The sequence below is a fragment of the Dromaius novaehollandiae genome, chromosome 21 (genome assembly GCF_036370855.1).
Source record: "Dromaius novaehollandiae isolate bDroNov1 chromosome 21, bDroNov1.hap1, whole genome shotgun sequence".
In the NCBI taxonomy this organism is placed as follows: domain Eukaryota; kingdom Metazoa; phylum Chordata; class Aves; order Casuariiformes; family Dromaiidae; genus Dromaius; species Dromaius novaehollandiae.
The window spans coordinates 9,595,196-9,613,482 of record NC_088118.1 but is presented as its reverse complement, the minus strand read 5'-3'; the positions used below and the strand labels follow the sequence as shown (position 1 = coordinate 9,613,482).

General features: G+C 55.9%; 2 non-coding genes across 2 annotated transcripts; both read right to left on the bottom strand.

Annotated features, from left to right (window-relative positions):
* Window positions 1-4,251: 4,251 nt before the first annotated feature.
* Window positions 4,252-4,323, bottom strand: TRNAA-CGC (transfer RNA alanine (anticodon CGC)). Its single transcript has one exon. It is a non-coding gene; the product is annotated as a tRNA-Ala (tRNA).
* Window positions 4,324-17,577: 13,254 nt separating this feature from the next.
* TRNAA-CGC (transfer RNA alanine (anticodon CGC)) lies at window positions 17,578-17,649 on the bottom strand. The gene has a single exon. It is a non-coding gene; the product is annotated as a tRNA-Ala (tRNA).
* Window positions 17,650-18,287: the final 638 nt, after the last annotated feature.

Below are 18,287 nucleotides of genomic sequence, written 5' to 3'. Positions count from 1 at the left end.
GAAAGAAGGCTATTGGTCCACAAGCAGCAGGCAACCTCTTCTCTGCCCGTGCTGCTGCAACCTGCCTCCGGTGCAGACTGGCGCAAGACGCCAAGCACAGGCAAGGAGAACTGGCACCTCCGAGAGTCCCTTGTCCTCAGGGGGAACATTGGTGCCGTGATGGGGAAGGGCCGCCTGCTTCCCAGTTCCAGCAGCTCTGCGAGGCTTTGCCAGGGAGCTTGGACTTCCCCTCTACATCAGGCTCTCAGCAGTCCTCATCCCAGGCAGCCATTTCCTGAGGCTCTTTCAAAGAGCCCTCTCTGCTGTCACAGGTCAGGCACTGAGGGCCACTGCGCTCAGCAGGCCAGCAAAGGTGCTGCACATAGGGCAGTTGCCACAGGCCAGGTCGTGGCCACATGCCACGAGCATCAAGAACTGCTCTAGGTCATTTGACTGAAAGCACACACACAACACTGCCTCACCACACACATCCTAATACCCATTGCTGACTCCTGCCACCACATTGAGTCCTTCAATGAGCCAGCAGATTACTGGCTCCCAAGATGGAGCAGCCCCAAGACAATTTCCACCATGCCCCTTGAGGGCCTGACAAGCACCAGATGCCTGAGGTCACGGCAAGCTTTCAGAGGACACCTCCAAACACCTAGCAGCACACCCGGAGTCAGCACAAGGCAGAACACAGCCAACCTGGGAGCTCCACAAAGGCAGGGTTTTCTCCACCCCAAAAGCACAGGACAGCTTCGCCTTTGTCTCAGCACTGCTGAAGCTCATGCAGCCTCCTCAGAAAGCTCCCAATGCAACACCAATGGCCACCACAAAGGGAGAAACAAGGGCAGCAGGGGTGGAGCAAGAGGCAGGCAGAGCTTTGTTGCACTGCATGGGAAAGTGGTTGGGCCAGCACCAGGCTACTCAGTTGCCTGCAGTCTCTTGCCAGTGGGAAGTGCAGGCCAGTGCGGCCAGAGAGATCACTAGTGCTTTGGGGCTCTCCTGTCTCCCTCGTGGCCTGAGCAGGCTGCAGAGTGGTGCCCCTCTCTTTGCTAGGCCCCTTCTCTCACTCTCCTTGGCCAAGAGGCATCCTAGGGTCTCACCATGCCTGTCTTCTCCATCCTGGCTTTCTTCAGGCCCTGTTGAGGCAGTGTTAGGGAGCGGAGCGGCAGACACAGGCACTCGACGAGCCCGCGAAGCAGAGCAGTGAGTGGTGTCAGCACCAAAGTCGGGCAGATAAGGTGCAAAGCAAGGGCTGGAAGGACAGTCAGAGGAAGGCCAGGAGGAGGTCTCTGTACCAAGTAGAGGTGCAGCTGCTGGGTGCTTCCATCGTTCAGTGTGCTGAGGTGCAGGCACTGGTGCCCCTGCATGTGCTGCGATAATGCCCTGCTCGGTAGCCATCGATAGCCCTGCTGGCCTCGCAGGAGTGTGTTCGTGCCCAAGGACAGCCTGCCGAGAGCCTGCCGAGAGCCCTTGGCTGCAGGCAGCTCTGTGCTCTGGCAGGGGGCCCGGGAGGCTGCGCCTCTTCTGCTGCCCCGGGGCATTGTGACTGCGTTGCCGGGGGACAGCACTGTGACATCGGGGCCCCGGGGCCCCGCCACAGCCTCCCCTGCCAGCTGCCTGCTGGCCCAGCATCAGCGCATGGCACAAGGTCCCTGGGGTGCCAGCCCTCGCGCAGTCCCTGTGCCCAGGACACCAGGGCAGCTGGTCCTCTCCTTGCCTGGCTGCACACTGGGCGTGGCCGGCAAAGCCTGCTGGGCTCCTTGCTCTGTGTCCCTGTGCACCAGGGTGTCCCTGTCACCGCAGAAAGGGCAGGAGTCCAGTCACATGCTGGCATTGGCAAGTGGCTTCTCTCGCAGCTCCACCAGCAGCCGGGGAGCTTGGCAGAGCTGGGCACAATGCCAGCAGCTGGGCAGCAGTGACCTGCTGGCAGCTGGAGGTGGGGGTGTTGGAGGGGAGGGCGAGCTCAGTTGTTCTGGGCACCAGAGCGTGGCCCCGGGCCACGGGTGCAGGCCCATCTTCCGCCCTGCCGCACAGCATCGGTGCCAGGGCCCTAGCTGGACTTCTTCAGGCACAGAACAGCAGCAGGTCCAGCAAAGAAGGGCTCTCTCTTCTCAACACGGCTTCAGCAGAAGCACAACCTCTGGAAGCTTACACAGTGGCTCCTGTGGCTGTCAACACTACGACCATGCCCTGAGACAGCTGCTGCCAGGCCTTCCAGCTGTTGGCGTCTGCAGGTTGAATCACATGAGCCTAGGATTTTCCAAAAGGCTGGCCTCTAAACCTCCTCTCTTTAATAGGCTCCTGAAGCAAGCCATTTCTGACTGCCAAACTGGGAGCAGGCTTCTTCAAGACAAAGTTTGGGGACAGCCAGCTGTGGGCTTAGCTGCCTGTGTGGGGTGCAACTCCAAGGCAGCATTCCCATGAAAGTCTCCGAGGCCAATGCAGGTGACCAGGGACTGAGAAGCTGTTGTCTCAACCAACCTGGCCAAGCACAGACGAGGAGGTTCACCTGTCTGATTGAGAAAGCCTTTGGGAGCAACAGTTCAGTGTTTTTCTGTTTGCCTGTTTGTTTGTTTTTTCCTTGATAGCAGCAAGGAGAGGAAATGGCAGTTAGCAAGGCTGTGGAAGTGCAAAGGCTGGAGCACTTTCTGGAGTTGGAGTCTGTAGGAAAGCTGCCATTTCCAAGTGACTTTATCAGTGTTGGGAAGGTGTTACGGAAATTAGGCTTGTCAGCCACCATAAGGGGGCCCGACCCTAGGTTCCCGCAGAAAAAAATCAGAGCCAAATCAAAGCAAATTAAATAATTAAATTTTAATGACACATGTTTAGTAATTACATCTCGAGCTGGGTGCCTCCGAAAAGGGACCCTGAACAAAGAAATTCCTGGGCAATTAGAGCTTTTTCAAATGAAGTTTCCCACCCCTCACACAGTAGTTCAGACCCATCGTAATTTTTAGGTCTGTGGTTTCCTGCTGCATATTGGGTCTCATCGTTGTTCCCAGGCAGGCTGTTTTTCTCCCTTCTCTTTACTGTTGTGGTTTCTGCTGACGGTTGTTCCTTCATTTCTTGTTGGGTCTTACTGTTGTCTCTAAAGGTCCTGACAAGGAGGAGGTGATTCCAAATCATAACAATTAACACCGCCCCAGCAGTGAGCTGAGGCTTTGTCCCTCAATGTCCTAATACCCTGCACTGGTCTAATTTCAAAGCCTTGACATCCTCCCTTTCAGAGTGTGAGACACAGGAATGCTGACAGCTTGTAGCTTCCTTATCTTCCCAGCTTGAACCAGCTCTGAGGCCCTTTTCTTACTGAATTAGGTAAAAGTTCATTATTTTATCTAAGTGCAGCCTAAGGCTTCAGCAGATTTAGCTCCTCATGCTAAGCAAGTTTTATAGAAGTTGTGCTAAGCAGCTACCTCCAGACAGTTTCAGTTCGCTTATTCTTTAAGTCACCTTCACCTGTTCCTCTCACCTCCTCTCCAAGCTCTCCTAGCTGCTGGGCAGCCTCTGTGATGCCATCAATGACCTCATACTGCCAGCGTGCCCACTGCTGGCCAATCATGGAAGTGTAACGGAAGTGACCTGACAACCAGCACATCAGCCCTAGTGCTTTCGCCTGCCTCTCCTGCTCGTGCTCCCACCTCCCCAGCTGCTGAATCAGCTGCTGCCACCCGCAGTGACCTCAGTGCCTGCTCGTCTGCTGCTGGTTGGGCGCTGCTGGGACAGTAGTGATTCACCAGTGACACCCCAGTGGTCCCCTCCACCTGCCTCCCCTCTCCCCTCCTGCTGAGCTCTCATGCCCCATGGTTGGGTGCATCTGATGCACTTGATGCCCTCACAGGGTCTTCCTGCCTGCCCAGGGCAATCCTGATGCTACAGCTAAAAGAACCTCTCAGGTACCATCCAGGCCTGTCACCACCACATACATGCCACCCCCTCCTGTCCCGCAGGGTAGTGATGTTTCCTAAGAGGACATTTTGATGCACTTGATGACCTCCCAGCTCCTGCCTGTTTGCCTGTTGCTGGTCAATGAGGTTGTTGCAATGGTAGTGACACAAAAGCCCATGTCCCCTCAGTGTCAGTTTTAACTCCCTCTCCCCTTGCCCAGGGAGGTCATTTCGGATGGTCACCTCCCACCCTGGGAGCTCCCCTCCACACAGGGCATCCTGTCAGAGGACAGGACCCCCATTTCTGTAGAGGAGCAATGCAGCTAGTTGCCAGCCTTCACGCTAGTTTGGGGAGGGAGATGCAGGCCAAAAGCAGCCCTGGAGATGCTGGGGATTGAAGCCAGGGCCTCCTGCATGCGAAGCAGGCGCTCTTCCACTGAGCTACATCCCCTTGCAGCCTGCTGAGGCCTGGCATGTCCTCTCGTCCCCTGATGTGCCCTTTGCCCGGCACATTCCTACTGTGCCCTGGTGCCGAGAGCTGCAGCACAAAACAGCACTGGAACCCTCCTGCTGGGCTGCGGGTTGGGGTGGGGGAAGTTTTTGCTTGTCTGAACTTCAGGAGATTCCTCTCTGCCCATCTCCAGCCCTTCAAGGTCCCTCTGAACAGGAACAACCAGCCAAGCCTGGGAGACCGTTTCTGCCTGATTCCTGCCTGGTTTGTACCACGACACCCATGTTGTGTCTCAGAGGGGTGCTGACATGACCTTGTCCTTGTAGAGCTCTTCATGTCAGGGGATAAACCCTCTATTTGTGGGATTTCTTCTCCAGCAAAGCCACAGGAGAAAGCTGCTCTTTGGAGATGCCTCTGTTGGTTGTCCTTGGGCATTCCCAATGGCTGGAGGTATTTCAAGGCACTTATGGAGGAGGGATGGATTTTTGTGGACGAGGCAGGAGCTGTATTTGTTTCACTCGTAGGCTGGGCAGAACGGGGACCGGTGGAGGCATCTGGCCCACCAAGAGGTGCCATGCCACCATGCCTGGAGAAGAGGAGCAGAGCAGGTTTGGGGATGGTCACCAGGCTCAGCTACAGTCCAGCAATGCTCAGGCAAGACATAGCTTGACCCGAGGGACCTCCTGCTCCTTGGCCTCTGCTCCTGCACAGCTGTCATGGGGACAAGGGATCCCAGGGCAGGGCCAAAGTAGCTGATCTGGGAGAGCGTTAGACTGAAGATCTAAAGGTCCCTGGTTCAAGCCCGGGCTGAATCAAGGGGTCCTTCTTGGTGTCTCATGGTTTTTTGCACAGCTGCTCTGTCTTCTCCCAGCCTCCACCAACCCTGGCTGTATCCCACACAGGATGCAGATGGCCATGTCCCACCCCACAGCTGGGGGGAAGCAGGCAGGCAGTCAGGACCTAGCTGGATGGGGCTCACCCTTGCTCTGACACCTCCCATCCTGCCTTCCCTCATGTCTCTGTGCCCAAGGGAGGGGCTTGCTCATACCATGGGGGACCTCAAATGGTGGGAGAGGCATCTGGGTGCTGCACTGCCTCCAGACGGTGATGGAGCTGGTCATGAGTCCCTCTCTGGGGGATCCCCCTTTGCCTGATGGGGCCTTCTGGCCTCTCCTGACCCTGCAGAGCCCACGGTGCCTCTGAGCTCCTCGGTTTGCCTCCTCCCTTGGAATGACTCCACCTGGGATGGGCTCTGGTCTGGTGAGGCCCCACTCCTCACCCACCCAGACCCACATGTGGTCCCTGGAGGTCTCCTGAGCTGTCCTGGAAGCTTCATGGTCCCCTCCAGGATGGGTGTGCACCGTCAGCCCTGCTGCCTGGGGCAAGTCCCGGTAGAGAAGTTGGAGACCATAAGAGGGTGACGCATGCTTTACTGATGGTGGATGACTGAGGTCTCCAAGAGTCTCCTTGGGGCATCCTTGAGCTCCTCCTTCCTCATGCCGTGGGTGAGAGGCTTCACAGCTAGAGGCACCAAAGAGCCAGAGCAGCCACCAGCCTATCCAGTGATAGGGAAGCCATGCAGGGGGGCTCCAGGTGGGCAAAGAGGAAGGTGCTGAGACAGGAAGAGGCCATAAGCAGGGGAGAAAGGCAGGTGGGAAAGGCTTTGTGTAATCAAGAAGATACCCAGGAAGCCCTGGGCAGCTGCTCCCAAGCAGGGAACAGCCCTGGTGTCCCTCAGGGACCTGGCCATGGATTTGGGGACAGTGGTGGAGATGGAGACAAGGTGGAGGAGGAGGATGGGCATTGGGTTGTGGAGGCAGTGCTTGCAGGCTTCAGCTGTAAGGATGAGGCCATTGCCCAGGAGGGCAGCCAGGCAGATACCCAGGAGCACTGAGAAGGGCAGAGCGCAACTACCCCCCACCCCTTATCTTAGGCCCCAGCTGACCACAACTAACTGACAGCACCCAGTGCTGACCAGGGGGAACTAAGCCATACTGGTTGCAACTGGTGAGGCCAGAAATAGGCATGAGATCAGCAAGAAGGGTATATTTTCCCCAACACAGCATGAGGTCTGCAACAAGGTATATCTCCACACCAAATATCATAGGACCATGAGTCAAACTCCGTGCCCATACATAGCGCTGCAGCCAAAAGCCCATTGAACTCTCCTGCATGGCAGTGGGCTGCAGGGCGGTGAATCTCCTCTTGAGTTGGGATGCCTCTCAAGGTTGCTCTCCAGGAGTTAAAAGAATCTCTGACAAGAAACGGTTGGAGAGGTAAGAATCCGAGACTTGGGCAATAACAACTGTGCAGCAAGATTCGCTTGCTATGACTACACTGTATCGCTCTCTTCAATAAACTTGTTTGCAATAAACCCAGAGTTAATACCCTCCCTGCCCCATGACGATTGAGAAGGGCAAGAGCTGCAGCTCCCACGTAGCCTGGATGCCCAACTCTGCAAAAGGGTGAGGGCCAGGCTAGTGCCAAAGCCCAGGCTTGAAGCAGGGACCTTTAGATCTTCAGTCTAACACTCTCCCAGCTGAACTACTTCAATCCTGTCCTGTGAAGCCCTCTCCTTAGGACAGCTGTGCTGGAGCAGAGGCAGAGAGACAGCAGGTCCCTCAGGCCAAACATGTTTCATCTGGCCATCCCTGGGCTGTGGCTAGCCCTGGTCACCATCCCCAAACCTGCTCTGCTCTTCTCCTTCAGGCACAGTGGGGTGCCTCCTCATGTCGGTGGATCACTGCCCTCCTGCCTTGCTGCCACCCTCCTCTATTTGGTGCTTCACCACCCAGACATGGTGCTATACCTGTTGGGTGACTCCACATTAGCTGCTCTCCCACATCCTGAGACTCCACTGCTGGCTCACCCCCAGGCACTCAGTGTCCCTGCAGATTGCCTAAGCTCTCTGGTGGCAAAAAATCTCTGGCTCTCTTATTGGTGGCAAAATAATCAACTTTGGTCCCTCTCTAAACAATGCAGAGAGACCAGCTACAGCATTGTCACTTGTTTCATCAGGGGATGGTTATCTACAAGAGGTGGAAACATCCCACTCTGCACATCCACATTCCCGTGTCTTCACTAGGCAGCACCCCTAGAAGGGGACAAGAAGGAAGCTCATTTTCCCATAGCTGAGTTTTTCATTCACATGAGTCAGTCTGGGCATCTCATGCCTGTTTAGAAGCCCCTGGGATGCAGTGGGATTCAGCTAACTCCCATGAACTCCACAAACACACAGGAGGTGAGATTCCCCTTGCCAAAACCAAAGAGTGCACAACATAGAGGTCTGCATGCAAGCTCCTTGTCTAAGCTCCTGTTATAATCAACGGAGAGGGAGGGTGGGAGTCAGCTGCTCACATGTAAAAACCTGGTGACAGTTAAGGAGACAGAGGTGGTCCCAGTCATGTGCCAGTGTCTACTTGCCCTGATGGAGAAACTGGGAGACCCGTGTCCTTATGGGGCATCAGCTAGTGGCCAGGTGGTGAATTTCCCTGGCCATCTGACATGACACTAGATGCCTACTACAGCTGGTGTTCCACTCACTATGAAGCTGAGACATATGAAGATCCCAATATTACAAACAGCTAATGTAATTCAGGGCAGACACTTGATTTAATGACATAGAAATAGGTCAGTAGGGCCATGTCAGATGCCTGGGGTGTCCTTAGTAGATACAGCATGGGACCTACAGGAAAACTCTGCCCCTTCAGAGTGGTACTGGGTAAGTGCACCAGGGTGTCTTGGGTTTCCTACCTGTGCCCAGACAAATTAATCCCAACACTGCCTTTAGGCAAAGTCCATTCTGTCTACATTCAAACATCCTGCATAAATGGGAGGCACATCACACCAAGGTCTCCACTCTAGTCTCTGCACTCTCAAACCCTCCTTGCTTTCTGCCTTCTGAACCTCTTCTCACTCCCCCAGATGATAGGAACAGGCACTATGCTAATCATGTCCTCAAGGTGGCTGGATCAGAGACTGCCGAGGACCGGGGACTTCTTCAGTGGCACCTTGTCCTTCCTGGAGATTGGTTCACCTCTGTCACAGGCCCCAAGGAGTGGCAGAGTCAGCTCAGGCAGCAAGCCCCTCTCCTGCCAGGGCTGCACGGCCCAGCTCTGTTTCTCCCTGGCCGTGGGCACTGCAGGCTTTGCCCTCTTGGTGGGAACCTCCTTTCACCATGACCTTGCCACTTTCTATCCATGCCAGCATGTCACCACTTCCAATCAAAGCCTTTGTATACATGAGGTCCTTGCTAGAATGTTTCCTGTGACAAATCTTCTGTCAGCATCATAGCTGAGGTGCTGAAGCCAACATACATGCAAACATATGCAGCTTGTCACAGGAGTGCCACATGGTTGGAATAACTGAGATGTGGGAGGATCACTCACATGCCTGGAGTCCTTCAATGGCAGGGTGCAAGTTCTTTGAGAGAGACCACCAGGGAAGATGAGGAGGGGGATGCCCTATGTGTGAAGGGGCAGCTTGGATGTATGGAGTTCTTCCATGGGATGGACCAAGGGAGGCAGCTCTGAAAGGCAGAGGAGCTCAGGAAAGCCAGCAGAGCATTAAACACCCATCAAGCACAAGAATGCTCCATACAAACTGTTTGTAAAATTCCATGTCAGCTCCGGGACAATAAGGCAGCCTACGGAAAGGGGAAGAAAGCAGAGGCTTCAAAGGAAGGGTTTAGAAATATTGTCCAGCAAAGTAGGGATGGTGTTAAGGAAGCCAAAGCTCCCCTGGGACAGAGACGCTTGCAGGGGATGTGAAGGACAGAAGGAAAAGCTGCTACTGCTTCAGTGACAGTAAAAGAATAAACAAGGAGAGTGTGGGCTCACTGCTGAATGGGGCAGGGATTCTACTAACTTAAGCCTTTCTTGGCTTCAGTCTTTACCAACAAGGTATCCCAGGTTGTTGTGCCTAGGGTCAAGAGTCTTGAGGAGAAAACCAACCTGCAGTGCCAAAGTCTTGAGTGCGGGATGACTTGCAAGAACTCAGCCCATACAAGTGTATGGGATTGGGTGGCTGGAGTCCATGGGCATGCAGAGAGCTGGCTGCTATGACAGCAAGGCTGCTCTCTATCATCTTTGAAAGGTTGTGGAGATCAGAGGATATCTCAATGAGCAGAAGGAGGAATAGGCTGTGCCCATCTTCAAAAAAGGCCACAAGCACAACCTGGGGAGCTGCAGGCCGTTCAGCCTCACTCTGGTGAGGAGTGTGTCATGCAGCCAATCCTCTCCAATCACCTTTCTGGGCACATGAGGGAGAAGAAGGTGCCTGGGAACAGTCAGCATGGATTTACAGAAGGTAAATCATTCCTGACCCACCTGATTGCCTGCTGTGATAAAAGACCTGCACTTGTGGAGGAGAGGAGAGTAGTGGATGTCCAGCAGACACCCAGATGGGCAAGAAGCTGGTTGGATGGTAACGCTCAGAGGGCTTTCATGAATGGGTCATGCTTTACTGGGAAGCTAGCTAAAGGTGGGGCATGCAGGGGTATACCCTGCATCCCGTCCTGTTTGAGAGGTTCATCAGTGACCTGCAGAATGGAAATCTCACCACATTTGCAGATGACATCTAACTGGTGGAACAGTCGTAAGCTCGAGGGCTACCATTCAGAGGGAGCTCAACAGGCAGGAAGAAGGGGCTGTCAGGAACTTTGTGAAATTCAGCAAAGACAAATGACAGGTCCTGCCCCTGGGACTGACCAAAACCCTGCAGTGATACGGCCTGGGGAATGCCTGGCTGGGCAGCAGCTCTGAGGAAAAAGACCTGGGACCATTTTGGCAGGGAGCTGAATGTCAGCCAGCAGCATGTCCTAGCAGCAAAGGAAGCCACAGTATCTTGGGCTGCAGAAAAAGGAACACAGCCAGGAGATCAAGGGAAGTGATTATCTCCCTCCACTTAGACTGATTAGAGCACATGTAAACACTGCATCCAGTTGGGGCCCCCTGTAGCAGAACGCTGTTGATCACATGGAGTGAGTTCAGTGGCAGGCAACCAAGGTGGTTGGGGGCTGCACACTGGGTGTGGGCAGGAAAGGCTGCTGGGCTCCTTGCTCTGTGTCCCTGTGCACCAGGGTGCCCCTGTCACCGCAGAAAGGGCAGCAGTCCAGTCACATGCTGGCATTGGCAAGTGGCTTCTCTCGCAGCTCCACCAGCAGCCGGGGAGCTTGGCAGAGCTGGGCACAGTGCCAGCAGCTGGGCAGCAGTGACCTGCTGGCAGCTGGAGGTGGGGGTGTTGGAGGGGAGGGCGAGCTCAGTTGTTCTGGGCACCAGACCATGGTGCCCTCTCCTGACACACATGTTCAGAGTTGCTCTTTTGATGTCAGCCAGCACACAGGCCATTCTCAGCAAGGCCCTCAGCCTCTGCCTGATGCCCAAGGAAAGGGGAGGAGGTTATGTAAGAAGTCTGGCAGATGTGGAGACCAGAGGAGGATGCAGCAATGGAGCGGAAGGTGTGTTTGTGGCAGGCTGAGGAGGCAGGTGCAGGCATTAGGAGTGGGAAAGAGGAGGAGGTGGCAGTAGAGGTCGAGAAGAGACGGGCAGGAGAGGGCAAGGAGGCAGTGGCCGTGGTGAGGCTTCAAGGTGGTGGCCGCTTGGAGAAAAGGCTAACAAGGAAAGGAAGGGGATGACAGCGAGGCACAGAGTGTCTTTTCCAGGGCCAGTGGCCACATCTGCCACCACCTGTTTCAGGAGGTGAGGGCCACCTCTGCTGTGAGGGCCGAGAAAGCCCTGCCACAGGAGAGCTCCGGCCACTCTCCTCCCTGGCCCACTCTAACCCCAAGCCAGGAGGCAGGCACTGAAGACGCCTTGGACACAGGCTGCTGAGACACACCCACCGCCCCCCCAGCAAGGGCTGGGGCAAAGGCCAACCCTCCAAACTCCCCAGGGCACGCGGCAGGACAAGCCCCGTGGGCAGCAGGGTACCGGCAGGTCCTGACAGCGCAGCTGCAGCAGCAAGCTCTCAGGCCACAGCCAGGACATGCGCAACACAAACAGCACACCTAGGAGAGGACAACAGCACTTTGCTTTTATTGTGTGCATGCAGGCACAGATGGCAAGGGGCAGCTCCTCATGGCACCTCCAGCCTGCAGCCTTTCCAAACACACTATGCTGTCTTGCACAAGCCAGAACACCCCAAGAACGTGGAAGCAAGGGCAGGCCCTGAGCTCCTGCGACAAACTTGCCCCAGGGCAGGCAGAGACTGAGAGCTGCAGGGCACAGCTGGTGTCTTGGTGCTGCAAGAGCAGGCAGCCACTGGCCTGCAAGGGCCCAGAGGAGCCGTGGCAATGGGCCCTGCTCAACGCTCCAGAGGAAGGCGAAAAACCCCCAGGCACTGCTGCCAATGTGTCCTGGGGGAAAATTCCTTCCTGACCCCAAAGCTGGCGATCGGCTCTTCCCTGGGCATGTGAGCAAGGCCTGCCTCCCAGCCAGCCCTGCGAGGCTTCTCACGCCCACCAGGGCATCAGACACCAGCGCTGCCCAACCCCTTTCCTCTCTCAACCTGCAGCCACCTTAGGGGCTCCAGAGAGTGGCCAAAAAAAACCCCCAAAAACTAAAACAAATAAAACCAAACACAGACCCAACAGAGCTGGGGGAAAAACGTCTTTCCTGGGCCCTGCAGGAAACTACCAGCTGCTCCAGAGGGTTGGCGGAGAGGTATGACACTGAGGAGAACCACCTGGAACATCCTCACATCCCATCGCCTGCATTTCCTGACTGCTGCATCTGGCACCGAAGCAGATCTGCATGGGGAGCTTTGGAAGGGTCTTTGGCTGCCGAGAAGGCATGTCCTTGTTCTTTGCAGGCCCTCGAGTTCACTTTTCCCACTGATCTCCAGCTGGAAAGGCCTGGTGCCCTTGGGCATCTCCAGGCGTGTGGGGGTCTTCTCATGCCAGCAAGGGCTTGGTCCAGTCTCTGCAGGACCACAGCTACATCCAGCTTTGAATCCGAGCTCTTGGATCAGAGCACCTGCAGAGAACTCTTACGACAGAAATGCTTCCACAATCCAATGGCTACACAAGGGCTGAATCAGCTGTGAGATTCAGCCCCTTGCCTTCCCATCAGGAAATGCCTGGCCACAGTCTCCGCTCCCAGAGGAATGGCTGCTGACAGTGGTGGGAGGTGTCCCTTCCATTGCCCACAGCAGGCCTGCAGAGGCCAGCAGTGCCCAGAAGCACAACACGAGGACAGGAAGAAAGCCTTCAAGCCTGCTTGCCTTGGCCTCCTTGGGTCCGCTCAGCTGATGGGGCTTCCAAGAGACCTGCAGCTGGCAGATGCTGACCTCCCTCCGCTTTCCGGAGAGGGAAAACACTGTGAAAACATTGCTGTGCCTTGGGATTGCTCTCTCCATCTTTGGAGGCGTCCCAGGCAGAAGAGGAACAGCATCAGCAGTCTTGCTGAGGCTCAGACAAGCCAAAGGCCCAATCTGAGAGCAGGTGCTGGCCACTGCAGCAGCACTCTCTCCCAACAGGTAGCTGCTGCCCAACAAAAGCCCTTGCTGGCACGGGCGCTTGTCCCAGCAGGCTGCAAGCACTTCCTCTGAAGAAAGAAGGCTATTGGTCCACAAGCAGCAGGCAACCTCTTCTCTGCCCGTGCTGCTGCAACCTGCCTCCGGTGCAGACTGGCGCGAGACGCCAAGCACAGGCAAGGAGAACTGGCACCTCCGAGAGTCCCTTGTCCTCAGGGGGAACATTGGTGCCATGATGGGGAAGGGCCGCCTGCTTCCCAGTTCCAGCAGCTCTGCGAGGCTTTGCCAGGGAGCTCGGACTTCCCATCTCCATCAGGCTCTCAGCAGTCCTCATCCCAGGCAGCCATTTCCTGAGGCTCTTTCAAAGAGCCCTCTCTCCTGTCACAGGTCAGGCACTGAGGGCCACTGCGCTCAGCAGGCCAGCAAAGGTGCTGCACATAGGGCAGTTGCCACAGGCCAGGTCGTGGCCACATGCCACGAGCATCAAGAACTGCTCTAGGTCATTTGACTGAAAGCACACACACAACACTGCCTCACCACACACATCCTAATACCCATTGCTGACTCCTGCCACCACACTGAGTCCTGCAATGAGCCAGCAGATTCCTGGGCACTGGAACCTGCATTCCAGTGGTGGCAACAAGGGCCAGGAAATGGCTTCAGAAAGAATGAGATGGCGGCTATCTTTTTGGAGTCTATGGAAGAGCTGTGTTTCCCTCTCGGGAAGAGCAGTGGAAGGGAGCTCTGCCTGGGCAGCTGGAAGCGCACAATAGCCCTGCGTGACACTCAGCAGGCAAGCACACTGCAAGAGCAAGATTTGGAGAGACACGCGGGCACAGGCAGCCTCTCTGATTTGCTGCCTTGTCTGCCTCCTGTTAGCTGGAGGAAGGGAGCGCTCCACAGTCCAATCCCGCACAGCTCCTGCAAATGCCCAAGCAGTCTTCCTCGAGCCCTGCGCAGTGCACTGCCTCCAAGCTCTGCACTAGCACCACAACACAGCACCGCACACTTCAACCTCAGCATGGCCCTCCCCGCTGACCTCTCCTGCAAATGCCACTGCCACAGCTCCCAAGATGGAGCAGCCCCAAGACAATTTCCACCATGCCCCTTGAGGGCCTGACAAGCACCAGATGCCTGAGGTCACGGCAAGCTTTCAGAGGACACCTCCAAACACCTAGCAGCACACCCGGAGTCAGCACAAGGCAGAACACAGCCAACCTGGGAGCTCCACAAAGGCAGGGTTTTCTCCACCCCAAAAGCACAGGACAGCTTTGCTTTTGTCTCAGCACTGCTGAAGCTCATGCAGCCTCCTCAGAAAGCTCCCGATGCAACACCAATGGCCACCACAAAGGGAGAAACAAGGGCAGCAGGGGTGGAGCAAGAGGCAGGCAGAGCTTTGTTGCACTGCATGGGAAAGTGGTTGGGCCAGCACCAGGCTACTCGGTTGCCTGCACTCTCTTGCCAGTGGGAAGTGCAGGCCAGTGCAGCCAGAGAGATCACTAGTGCTTTGGGGCTCTCATGTCTCCCTCGTGGCCTGAGGAGGCTGCAGAGTGGTGCCCCTCTCTTTGCTAGGCCCCTTCTCTCACTCTCCTTGGCCAAGAGGCATCCTAGGGTCTCACCATGCCTGTCTTCTCCATCCTGGGTTTCTTCAGGCCCTGTTGAGGCAGTGTTAGGGAGCGCAGCGGCAGACACAGGCACTCGACGAGCCCGCGAAGCAGAGCAGTGAGTGGTGTCAGCACCAAAGCCGGGCAGATAAGGTGCAAAGCAAAGGCTGGAAGGACGGTCAGAGGAAGGCCAGGAGGAGGTCTCCGTACCAAGTAGAGGTGCAGCTGCTGGGTGCTTCCATCGTTCAGTGTGCTGAGGTGCAGGCACTGGTGCTCCTGCATGTGCTGCGATAATGCCCTGCTCGGTAGCCGTCGATAGCCCTGCTGGCCTCGCAGGAGTGTGTTCGTGCCCAAGGACAGCCTGCCGAGAGCCTGCCGAGAGCCCTTGGCTGCAGGCAGCTCTGTGCTCTGGCAGGGGGCCCGGGAGGCTGCGCCTCTTCTGCTGCCCCGGGGCATTGTGACTGCGTTGCCGGGGGACAGCACTGTGACATCGGGGCCCCGGGGCCCCACCGCAGCCTCCCCTGCCAGCTGCCTGCTGGCCCAGCATCAGCGCATGGCACAAGGTCCCTGGGGTGCCAGCCCTCGCGCAGTCCCTGTGCCCAGGACGCCAGGGCAGCTGGTCCTCTCCTTGCCTGGCTGCACACTGGGCGTGGCCGGCAAAGCCTGCTGGGCTCCTTGCTCTGTGTCCCTGTGCACCAGGGTGTCCCTGTCACCGCAGAAAGGGCAGGAGTCCAGTCACATGCTGGCATTGGCAAGTGGCTTCTCTCGCAGCTCCACCAGCAGCCGGGGAGCTTGGCAGAGCTGGGCACAGTGCCAGCAGCTGGGCAGCAGTGACCTGCTGGCAGCTGGAGGTGGGGGTGTTAGAGGGGAGGGGCGAGCTCAGTTGTTCTGGGCACCAGAGCGTGGCCCCGGGCCACGGGTGCAGGCCCATCTTCCGCCCTGCCGCACAGCATCGGTGCCAGGGCCCTAGCCGGACTTCTTCAGGCACAGAACAGCAGCAGGTCCAGCAAAGAAGGGCTCTCTCTTCTCAACACGGCTTCAGCAGAAGCACAACCTCTGGAAGCTTACACAGTGGCTCCTGTGGCTGTCAACACTACGACCATGCCCTGAGACAGCTGCTGCCAGGCCTTCCAGCTGTTGGCGTCTGCAGGTTGAATCACATGTGCCTAGGATTTTCCAAAAGGCCGGCCTCTAAACCTCCTCTCTTTAATAGGCTCCTGAAGCAAGCCATTTCTGACTGCCAAACTGGGAGCAGGCTTGTTCAAGACAAAGTTTGGGGACAGCCAGCTGTGGGCTTAGCTGCCTGTGTGGGGTGCAACTCCAAGGCAGCATTCCCATGAAAGTCTCCGAGGCCAATGCAGGTGACCAGGGACTGAGAAGCTGTTGTCTCAACCAACCTGGCCAAGCACAGACGAGGAGGTTCACCTGTCTGATTGAGAAAGCCTTTGGGAGCAACAGTTCAGTGTTTGTCTGTTTGCTTGTTTGTTTGTTTTTTCCTTGATGGCAGCAATGAGAGGAAATGGCAGTTAGCAAGGCTCTGGAAGTGCAAAGGCTGGAGCACTTTCTGGAGTTGGAGTCTGTAGGAAAGCTGCCATTTCCAAGTGCCTTTATCAGTGTTGGGAAGGTGTTACGGAAATTAGGCTTGTCAGCCACCATAACAGGGCCCGACCCTAGGTTCCCGCAGAAAAAATCAGAGCCAAATCAAAGCAAATTAAATAATTAAATTTTAATGACACATGTTTAATAATTACATCTCGAGCTGGGTGCCTCCGAAAAGGGACCCTGAACAAAGAAATTCCTGGGCAATTAGAGCTTTTTTAAACTAAGTTTCCCACCCCTCACATAGTAGTTCAGACCCATAGCAATTTTTAGGTCTGTGGTTTCCTGCTCCATATTGGGTCTCATCGTTGTTCCCAGGCAGGCTGTTTTTCTCCCTTCTCTTTACTGTTGTGGTTTCTGCTTATGGTTGTTCCTTCATTTCTTGTTGGGTCTTACTGTTGTCTCTAAAGGTCCTGACAAGGAAGAGGTGATTCCAAATCGTAACAATTAACACCGCCCCACCAGTGACCTGAGGCTTTGTCCCTCAATGTCCTAATACCCTGCACTGGTCTAATTTCAAAGCCTTGACATCCTCCCTTTCAGAGTGTGAGACACAGGAATGCTGACAGCTTGTAGCTTCCTTATCTTCCCAGCTTGAACCAGCTCTGAGGCCCTTTTCTTACTGAATTAGGTAAAAGTTCATTATTTTATCCAAGTGCAGCCTAAGGCTTCAGCAGATTTAGCTCCTCATGCTAAGCAAGTTTTATAGAAGTTGTGCTAAGCAGCTACCTCCAGACAGTTTCAGTTCGCTTATTCTTTAAGTCACCTTCACCTGTTCCTCTCACCTCCTCTCCAAGCTCTCCTTGCTGCTGGGCATCCTCTGTGATGCCATCAATGACCTCATACTGCCAGCCTGCCCACTGCTGGCCAATCATGGAAGTGTAACGGAAGTGACCTGACAACCAGCACATCAGCCCTAGTGCTTTCGCCTGCCTCTCCTGCTCGTGCTCCCACCTCCCCAGCTGCTGAATCAGCTGCTGCCACCCGCAGTGACCTCAGTGCCTGCTCGTCTGCTGCTGGTTGGGCGCTGCTGGGACAGTAGTGATTCACCAGTGACACCCCAGTGGTCCCCTCCACCTGCCTCCCCTCTCCCCTCCTGCTGAGCTCTCATGCCCCATGGTTGGGTGCATCTGATGCACTTGATGCCCTCACAGGGTCTTCCTGCCTGCCCAGGGCAATCCTGATGCTACAGCTAAAAGAACCTCTCAGGTACCATCCAGGCCTGTCACCACCACATACATGCCACCCCCTCCTGTCCCGCAGGGTAGTGATGTTTCCTAAGAGGACATTTTGATGCACTTGATGACCTCCCAGCTCCTGCCTGTTTGCCTGTTGCTGGCCAATGAGGTTGTTGCAATGGTAGTGACACAAAAGCCCATGTCCCCTCAGTGTCAGTTTTAACTCCCTCTCCCCTTGCCCAGGGAGGTCATTTCGGATGGTCACCTCCCACCCTGGGAGCTCCCCTCCACACAGGGCATCCTGTCAGAGGGCAAGACCCCCATTTCTGTAGAGGAGCAATGCAGCTAGTTGCCAGCCTTCACGCTAGTTTGGGGAGGGAGATGCAGGCCAAAAGCAGCCCTGGAGATGCTGGGGATTGAAGCCAGGGCCTCCTGCATGCGAAGCAGGTGCTCTTCCACTGAGCTACATCCCCTTGCAGCCTGCTGAGGCCTGGCATGTCCTCTCGTCCCCTGATGTGCCTTTGCCAAGCACATTCCTACTGTGCCCTGGTGCCGAGAGCTGCAGCAGCAAAAAGCACTGGAACCCTCCTGCTGGGCTGCGGGTTGGGGTGGGGGAAGTTTTTGCTTGTCTGAACTTCAGGAGATTCCTCTCTGCCCATCTCCAGCCCTTCAAGGTCCCTCTGAACAGGAACAACCAGCCAAGCCTGGGAGACCGTTTCTGCCTGATTCCTCCACAGTTTGTACCACGACACCCATGTTGTGTCTCAGAGGGGTGCTGACATGAGCTTGTCCTTGCAGAGCTCTTCACGTCAGGGGAGAAACCCCCTATTTGTGGCATTTCTTCCCCAGCAAAGCTACGGGAGAAAGCTGCTCTGTGGAGACGCCTCTGTTGGCTGTCCTTGGGCATTCCCAATGGCTGGAGGTATTTCAAGGCACTTATGGAGGAGGGATGGATTTTTGTGGACGAGGCAGGAGCTGTATTTGTTTCACTCGTAGGCTGGGCAGAACGGGGACCGGTGGAGGCATCTGGCCCACCAAGAGGTGCCATGCCACCATGCCTGGAGAAGAGGAGCAGAGCAGGTTTGGGGATGGTCACCAGGCTCAGCTACAG